General features: G+C 38.2%; 1 long non-coding RNA gene across 1 annotated transcript in view; it reads right to left on the bottom strand.

Annotated features, from left to right (window-relative positions):
* Positions 1-6,533, bottom strand: part of LOC309508091 — a 348,495-nt gene that overhangs the window by 110,679 nt on the left and 231,283 nt on the right. The gene's annotated exons all lie outside the window — the stretch shown is intronic.

Below are 6,533 nucleotides of genomic sequence, written 5' to 3'. Positions count from 1 at the left end.
CAGACTTTCACTTTTTTTCATTTCATTAAACTCTCTGTACACATTTACTTTAATAGTAGAATGATTTTGTGAATGAAATGGTTTAGATTTAGTAGTGGGCCAAATTATTCATCATGCTTGCACTTTACACATTTTACTCACTTTTTGCAACATTTTGATTATCATGACATGTTTTGATGTGTTCATTAATCTACTGAATGTTTGTTTAATGTCGGTGTAAGTAGATATTTGACATATGAAGTGACTGTTTTGATTATTTAGCTGTCTGTTTGCACATTCAGAGCGCTTTTCTGTTGGCAAGACCGTTGGCAGATGACAGTTGTTTGCTAATTCTTGATGTTAAAGGAAGATTTATCCAGATTCAGTGGCAAATGGACACCCTCATGTTTAAGAAGTAGAACAAAGTGAAGATGTTTGTATCTAGCTGTCTGTCTGTCTGTCTGTCTGTCTGTCTTTGTGTCCATCTGTCTATTTGTCTGTCTGTCTGTATCTCTATCTGTCTGTCGTTCTATCAATCTGTCATCTCTCCAGCTCTACCTGTTGATAAATGACATCTGGTAGTTCTGCCTCAGCTCAGAGCTTATGTAATTCTTGAAGACAGAATAAAGCAGAGGTAAAGAAAGCCAACAAGGATGACAGAGAATATTAAAGTGGGAGAATGAGAGATCTTTGAGTCTGTATAGTCTGGCTCTGATTGAATTCAGCTCTACTGCATGTACTCATGGTCAATGGGTTGGCTCAGAGAAACTGTGTGTGTGTGTATGGATGGCTTTTACCAAACATGGTCACACAGTGCATCTGAGGCTCAGTGAAATCTCCCCTGGTACCTTCACACACACACTACATATCGTACATCTCCAGCACTACTCTGTGACATTTTATATGCCTCACACCAAGCTCAAGTTTACTTTTCACTTTGCTATTACCTGTCAGAGATGGTTTTCATGACTTGTTTTCATGTATACATTTAAAGCATATGCAAAGAAAACTAAATCACTCCTAATTTCATTTCAGCTGGCATTAAAATCCCATGCATAGTACAGATCTTTAAAATAATGAACATACACACATTCAGGAGTTAAAGGAAACTGAACTGCACTCAGACATTCATCCTGAAGTTGTTCCCAGACGTAGATTTGCATTCCAGACTCTATGATCTTTATATAGTTACATTTACGAGGCATTAAAGTTGTTTGAGGGTCGTATTGTCCATTCTAATCAGAGTTGTAAGAACGTCAAGCAGATTTATGATGGGCTCTTGGCATTCGCTTGTTTACAATAGTCTCCAGTACATTTGGTTGGTGTGTTGAGGATACGGATAACTACTGTGTGCAAAAAACCTGCCCGTGGCTGTTAGATCTCCAGAGCAGCCTCCTAAATTCCTCTAAGCTTTGTAGCTTGAATGAGCCATCGACCATAAATAGGCAGACAGACCTATCCTAGAAAGGAGAGAAGGAAGCAGAGAGGGCAGGGAAATCTCTGGAACTGGCGCATTCAGATGCTGTAATATTTCTGTTTTTCTCACCATTTCTCCATCATTCTTGATTTTTTTTCTGGCTCATTTGTGTCCATAAACACAAATATACAACCATTACTGCGTCTGATGCAGATCAGTGCCAAACTCTCATTCACATAAAACTGTAGCTGTTCGTCTCTTTATAATCAGTATTGTCTGCTTTTCCTTTGGCTTTTTCCTTCTGGATACATTTTTTTCCTCCTTTTAGCCATGACAAAGCCAAAATGCTGTTATCGTACAAACTTAGTTCATTCAAAATCTCCAACCAGAGATTCACTAAATGTACAGTCCATTATAAAGCCATTCACTGTAAATTATTTCTGTTGTTTTCACAGTAATATTATTCTAAAAAATTCCCTACTGTAAAATCTGAATTCAGATTTTCAGAATGTCATTTTCACAGCATTATTACTGTATTTTTAACAGTATCCTACTGTATTAGCTGTTTACAGTATGTTACTGTAGATTTTCAATGCATTCTGGGAAAATATGAGCCTACTGTAAATCTAAATACAGTACTGACCGCTAAAAACAACCGCACACCTCCTCACACAACGGCTCTGGTATAGACTCATCATGAAGATGAAAGCCCACAAGAGTGTGGTAGGTTTTTATAGACTTAAATCGCTTAATATGTTTTATTCTGGTATTATTTATTTTCAGTATATAAAGCTAAGTTTTAGGTTAAATATTTCTGTAAGAAAATCTGTGCAAGCGTACATTTTTTTACCTTTTCCTCCCGCAGCGTCGTGAAGATGAAAGTCCTCCTAGTACGTTAAATTGGTAGGTATACTTCGAAAGACATGTAATCGCCGTGTAATGAGCCTGTGTTTATGTTTGAGTTATATATATATATATATATATATATATATATATATATATATATATATATATATATATATATATATATATATATATATAGTGTGTGTGTGTGTGTGTATGTAAGAACATTGGAGTGGGTGCTCATTTCCCATTTAAGCCGTGCTGATTTTCCTCCCGCAGCGGCGCTGGCTGACCGACGGGACCATCCTGAGACAGGCAGGAAGAGTTGTCATTGTCGACCTTTTTCTTTACAGCATATGTGTAAGGGAGGCCAGCTAGTAGTCGCTGTGCGAGTAAACCTCACTCCTCTGAGCACTGATCTCAATAGGCGCTCTTGCGACAGACGCTAGAGGCTGCAATCTTTAACCTCCGTGTTAAAGCGCCTGGGTGGAGGGGTTACATTGGTGCCGTGACCCGGATGGGAGTGAGGTTTAGGGGGGAGAGTGTAACGGAGACCAGCTAGTAGTCGCTGTGCGAGTAAACCTCACTCCTCTGAGCACTGATCTCAATAGGCGCTCTAGCGACGCTAGAGGCTGCAATCTTTAGCCTCCTTGTTAAAGCGCCTGGGTGGAGGGGTTACATTGGTGCCGTGACCCGGATGGAGTGAGGTTTAGGGGGGAGAGTGTAACGGAGGCCAGCTAGTAGTCGCTGTGCTAGTAAACCTCACTCCTCTGATCACAATAGGCACTCTAGCGACAGATGCTAGAGGCTGCAGTCTTTAGCCTCCTTGTTAGCTTTCCTGTAGCTCAGTGGTAAGAGCATTGCGTTAACAACGCAAGGTTGTGGGTTCGATCCCAGGGGATTGCACATACCTATGTATAAATGTATAGGATAACGCAATGTAAGTCGCTTTGGATAAAAGCGTCTGCCAAATGCATAAATGTAAATGTAAATGTTAGAGCCACTGACTCTCACGCCATAGACCCAGGTTCGAGGCCCGCACAGAGAGGGGCGAGTATGACCCGGGTGGAGGGGTTACATTGGTGCTGGACCAGATGGGAGTGAGGTTTAGGGGGGAGAGTGTAACGGAGGCCAGCTAGTAGTCGGTGTGCTAGTAAACCTCACTCCTCTGATCACAATAGGCACTCTAGCGACAGATGCTAGAGGCTGCAGTCTTTAGCCTCCTTGTTAGAGCGCCTGACTCTCACGCCGGAGCCCTGTGTTCGAGGCCCGCACAGAGAGGGGCGAGTAGGACCCGGGTGGAGGGGTTACATGTGAATACTGGTTATTGTTGTATACTAGCCTACTACTAATTAAGCAGGCACTTTAACTCTTCAAACATTTATTTTAATATTTCCCATTCCAACATTTATTTTCCACTGGCACAAAGTGTTAGGCTACTGAGATTTTACTGGTATGGCTATAATTGTATTTTGTTCATTGATGAAATATGGCTAATATGCTGGTAAATCTGTATATTCTGTTGAAGTTCAGCTATGGAACCATGTCACTCAGCCATGTAAAAGATGAAACCTGCATAAAGCTGTTGATGTGAAGCAATAACTAGTGTTATTGAATAAATAACAGTAAAATGTATAAAATAAATAAATAATTAAAATAATTAAAAATAACAGTATAATGCTGTACTTTATTTTACAGTAGGCCTATGCTTAAAACTACTGTAGTTAGTTTTACAGTAATTTTACTCCGGAATAAAATACAGAAGCTTGCTGGCTATTTGTTGCCAGTAAGTTACTGTTGATTTTACGTAAAACATTTTTTTACAGTGTTGAAAATATTTCAAGAAACCACCCAGCAACCCACTTTCCTTTTCCAGTTTGAAACTTGCCTTGCTTTGTGTGTTTTATTTGCTTATCTTTGCTAAAGCTGTTTTACAGACCAGTGACCGACTCGCACCTCACACTGACATCCTCATTGGGTAAGTTATAGGGATGTACTGTGAAAAAACACTTTAACACAGAACAGATCTCCAGAGCATCTAAGAATGGATACAGCTAGTTAAATGATGCCAGCATTACAATGAGTCATTTGGACTCATTTATGGCGTACTTGCTGAACTCCAAGTGAAAGTGAAGTCCTCTCATGAGCTGCACAGCGTGAAACACCTCGTCTCGACCCTCATAGCAGGGTGATAGTCTGCCTCAGTTATGACCAAATAAAGCGTCCAAATTCCTCCCCTGCTCTTTTTCAACCTCTAGAATGTTTACAAGAACGCTGGATCAGGCTTCCACCAAATGACTCTCGCTGGGACCCGGCTACTGTATCAGAGCATCACAGACCCGCTTTTAGAGGACTTATGATGTCAGTGGTTTTACCCTGATGATTGTCAGGGAGTCAAATTATATCATCCAAATGTTAAAGCGTCGTTTGGTTGATAAAATGTAATTTTTGGAGGTTAGACTTTCACTTTTATAAAAAGAAAGGATGTTTTAAGTAAGGAATAATTGACTCTGGGCCGCTGAATTATTAGAAAAATAATGCACACCCGAGCTGGTAATGCCGTTACACCTCGGGTGTGCATTATTTTTCAATAATTCAACGGCCTGGAGTCAATTATTCCTCTTATAATACGTTACCACACCTCAAAACATTGTTCAGATGATGTATTTCAAGACATTTGTCAGGTTTTTGTCCTTAAAATGGTCTTGGTTTTAGGACTAATTTCTTACGGATCTAATCCCAATTTGCTAATTCCAAAATGTCATTTTAGAGCTAGTTACGAAAGCTTGAACCACTGATAGCTGTGTGAATTACCTGTTCGTCTCTGTTCCAAGAACAGTGCCGTTGTTACTGTACCTTGCTGGTGAAAAATGGCATGTAGCTTTTAAGTTGTTAAACTATTTTCAGAGAAGTGCTGACGACACGTTATATATATATATATATATATATATATATATATATATAAATAAAATGTATCATTAATATACACACATACATAATAAAAAGTTTTATTTGTATTTTCTTTTTTTGTTTCGATTCCATTGAAGGTTCCACTGAAGTTTTCTCTTACTTGCTGATGACAACATTATAATCTGATATGAATCTGGTCTATTAGAAATAAATGTTAATTTGTATGAATGTACATTGGTGTGAACACAATGATTTTCTTAGTGTCTCTGTGCATGGATGACGCAGACGATGAGCTGATTTTCCTTTTTCACTGCACTACGTTATTCTGATACAGATGACAAACCATAGGAATGTGGGGCCAGGAGTGTGTCGTCCAGTCAGAGAGAATAAGCTGGTAAAACATCCTGATCATCCACAGCAAAGCACAATGTTCAGCAGAACTATGATGTAATTATGGCACTATAGGCACTGAGGTCCAACAATGAAACAGTCACCATGATGTCATGAATGATGTTTTACACTTTATAGAACCTGTTTTAATGTCATTTTGCCATTTAAAGTTATGTTCTATGGTGTTTTAAGTTTTGAAATCAAGTGTACTCTCATTATTTTAAACTAGTGCATCCGTGAAAAGAGTAAATACGTCATTCAGAGGCTAAATCTGATCAGATACTCTTAAGTGCTCAGTCAAACAAATTCAAGCACAACCTTAGTTCTAGAGTGTTTCTTAAGATGAAAGTGCTCATGTATTTGTACTATAACCATCTAATCTGAAAGGACTGGGTCTGAATTATTGTGTTAACATTTACAAAGGTGGAATACAGTGCTCTTGATCCATCACTGTAATCCATGGCTTATCTGACTCCAGGCTTACTAACTCCTGCAAAATGACCAAGCGTTAAGAAATATGGCCAATTAAGATGTTCATGTCCGAAACTCTTTGGGATACACAGAATGATCAATGTAAAGTTTGCCCGACTACTGATTAAAAACATATCAGTCCCTGATAATGAAAATGACACAATAACTTTCAGTCATGATAACAAAAATCATTATAAAAAATACAGTATATATGCCATGCAGTCATTTTATTAGAAATAAAACGTATTATAAGCATATAACATATTTAGAAATGTATTATATACTGTATATATTCAATATGTGTGCTTAGTTATATATATATATATATATACATGTATATATTTAGGCTATATATGTATATATAAATGTGTGTGTGTGTGTGTATATATATATATGACTATAGTCAACCTTTGAAGTGGATCAAAAAAGAACGGAAGACAAGAACGGGTATTGTTCAAAATTCATGTATAATTTTGATGAAAGGTTTTGATCCTCTTCAAATGTTGACTACTGTGCATTTATA

This window comes from Leuciscus leuciscus, assembly GCF_965113295.1.
Source record: "Leuciscus leuciscus genome assembly, chromosome: 1".
Classification (NCBI taxonomy): domain Eukaryota; kingdom Metazoa; phylum Chordata; class Actinopteri; order Cypriniformes; family Leuciscidae; genus Leuciscus; species Leuciscus leuciscus.
The sequence above is the reverse complement of the archived record's forward strand: the minus strand, read 5'-3'. Positions and strand labels throughout refer to the sequence as shown.